This window comes from Pinus tabuliformis, chromosome 1_1 (assembly GCF_031772625.1).
Source record: "Pinus tabuliformis cultivar Carrire ecotype Pingquan chromosome 1_1, CPIR1, whole genome shotgun sequence".
NCBI lineage: Eukaryota > Viridiplantae > Streptophyta > Pinopsida > Pinales > Pinaceae > Pinus > Pinus tabuliformis.
The window spans coordinates 399,615,252-399,618,305 of NC_142297.1; the positions used below are offsets into that span (position 1 = coordinate 399,615,252).

The 3,054-nt window shown below is 35.8% G+C and overlaps 1 non-coding gene across 1 annotated transcript; it reads right to left on the bottom strand.

The window, feature by feature from the left end:
• Positions 1–2,255: 2,255 nt before the first annotated feature.
• TRNAL-CAA (transfer RNA leucine (anticodon CAA)) lies at positions 2,256–2,336 on the bottom strand. The gene has a single exon. It is a non-coding gene; the product is annotated as a tRNA-Leu (tRNA).
• Between the last annotated feature and the right edge of the window lie 718 nt (positions 2,337–3,054).

A 3,054-nucleotide genomic window follows, 5' to 3' on the forward strand; every position in this document is an offset into this window, starting at 1 on the left:
TCCCCCAAAGAGTGGATCCAGCTCTAATAGCTCCAAATCGATTAGATAGATCGATCAATATTCGAATGCTTGTTATCCCACAACGACAAAGGGAATTTCCTATTCTTTTATGTAGCAAAGGATTATACTCGGGAAAATTTCCCGATGAATTTGGATCTATAACCATAGATTATGCTGTACGAGATCTAGCAGCACTGGCCGATGAAGCCTTAATACTTAGTATTACCCGAAATAAATCAGTTATAGACACTAATACAATTCGATCCGCTATTTATAGGCAAATTTTTCATTTACAATCTATGGATAATCAGGTTGGATCCAGTCAAAATGACGAAAGAATTATCTACAAAGTAGGAAAGGCTTTTATACAAAATACGCTTAGAAGAAATTCTCCCATGAATCCTCTATCTACAAAAAAGGAATTATGGAAGAAAAGGTTTTGTTATTTGTCCGAATGGTATTTAGAACCTTCGATTGCCGAAACAACTATGAAGGAATTGACCATACTTCCCCATATTTTGGGTTGCTTGGCCGGATCAGCGGCTCGAGATTCTTGGTCTATATCAGAACGAAATAGAGAGAATTGGATTCCTTTCGATAAATTAGCTGAGCATGATCTTGATATAGCTTCTAGTCTTTTAGAAAGTATTCTGGTGGAGTTTCCATTTTCTAGGTTAGGAATATGTCGGGGTAAGTCCGATAAGGATCAGATCACATTTGCTCCTCAACTCAAAATGAGAGATAATCTAGATCTGATACGATTTATGAAAGAATATGAATTGAAGTTTACTCCCGGCGCAAAACAAAGGGATATGGATGAAGAATTAATAAAGAATGTAGTTTGGACTCCTAGGATCTGGCGTCTTAGTTTTCTTCGCAGTAATAGATTCGATCATATAAAAACACCCAATTCATTGGGATCTTCGTATCAGTTCGGATCGTTAAGAAAACGGCAGATGGACAGATCTCTATTTCCTATACAATATCCGAAGCAATATAAATACTCTAAGAAACCACTGTTCTTTATAGGAAGACGATTTCTTTGGGATTCCTTCCTATTTCAAGAGCAGCGCCCTGTGTTTTCACGCCGAGAATTTTTCGCAAATGAAGAACTGCTGAAAAGGCTTTATATTACTTATGGTGCAAGAAGATTAATAGCACAACCTGATTTTTTCCCTAAAAAAAGTATCCAAAGTTTTTTTCGTAGATATGATTCAAAATCCACGATCAATTCGGTTTTGGTCATGAATTGGTGGAAACCATTGTCTCTTAGACATAGACATATCGAGCATTTCAAACGCATTCAAGCGATTGGTATCCAATTGGAACGTATGCAGCCATATTTTCCTATATATTCATATAACCGTTGGTTGACCGAAAATTCGAGAGAAAGGGTTGACCGCTTCCAATCGTTAATTCATCGCCAAAGATGGCTCGGAACCAATAGGTTATTATCTAATGAATCTTTTCTTTATAATACTCTATTCGAGAGTTATCAATATTTATCAAATCTGTTCCTATCTAACAGAATGTTATTGGATCAAATTACAAAGACATTGTTGGAGAATAAATGGCTTTTTCCCAATGAAATTGAACACTCAATTCATACAACAGGATTAAGATTTGATATCAGCTGGGAGAATATGGAATGAAGTAAAAGAAAATTGACCGGGCAGTAGGGTCGTGGGAATCAATGAGAGGTTCTACATATGCTCCAATTTAAGATCCTATAAAGACTTGATAGATCTTTAATTTGAGGTTCCTCACTCCGAGATCTCGACCATGTAAGAGTAAGCATAGTCTAATAATATCTCATTAAGTTAACTAGACTATGCTTACTCCTTATTTCCTCGATTTCGGTTCTAGCATTATTTTTTTTCCACACTATTTGAAGAGAGGAAAGGATAGAGTCACAGGATCCGACATGGATATAGTTGGTGAGGTTCGGTCGTAACTCCCGTATATTGCAAGATCTTGATAGAGGTGGTATCTGGTCAATCTATGTATCGATCTTCTCAATCTGTGTCCTTAATGAAATATACCTCATAATACGAGGGTGTATTCGGAATGGACTCCTCATTAGGTAGAGAAGATCTGATCCTACCTGTGATCCACTGTCCTATTCCAACAGCGTTAACTTGTAGGTAATCGATCGTCGGAATACCTCGTATCAACAGAGAATCTATCTCAATCTATTGAGATACTCTACGAGATTTGCCATAATATTGCTCATTCAATAAGCATGAGCAATATTATGCCTTGAAGAGGACTCGAACCTCCACGCTCTTAAGCACGAGATTTTGAGTCTCGCGTGTCTACCATTTCACCATCAAGGCATCCCAAAAGGAAATTCTATTCCATTCATATATATATATGAAAAATATCCTGATCTATGAATGAACATATGTTAGAGATAGCGTATTCGAGTATTGATATACGATTGGTCATATAGGTTCATCATAAATTTTTTTTTATCTGGAGGAGATTTCCTATAAAACAAGACGACTGAATGAACATCCTTTATTTTTCAATTCAATACAAACCTAAAGAATTGAATATGGTACAAAATAAAAAATATTTTCAAAAACTTTAACTTTTTTCCGTAAAAGTGATGTCTTGGTCCGAGTGGAGGTAGGGGTAACAGTCCTTTTCTTTCTCTTTTCCACATGTCCATAGAAACATTTATAAAAAATAGAGACTGGAAAAAGTAAAGTTCGGACCCAATTCCTACAGTTATGGATATAAGCACAATCCAAATTCCTGGAGAGTTATACATTTGTGTATCTATGAGATCATTTACTATTTCTTGAAGCTAAATCTTTCCCCTGGATAGACCATATAGCCAGAAAGACCATAAACCAGAATGGAAGAAAAGCAAATGAAACTCTTTCAAACGATCTCAGGGTATAATTGAAAATGAAGTTTTCACTTTGTACATGTCAGATCATGAATTAGTAATTTATTTCAATCTCCGAAAGAGTAGAAAAAGTTTCTAACTTCCAAGTTTAGGAGATTTACATAATCTCATGAATAGGATCGAATATTCCTCCATAA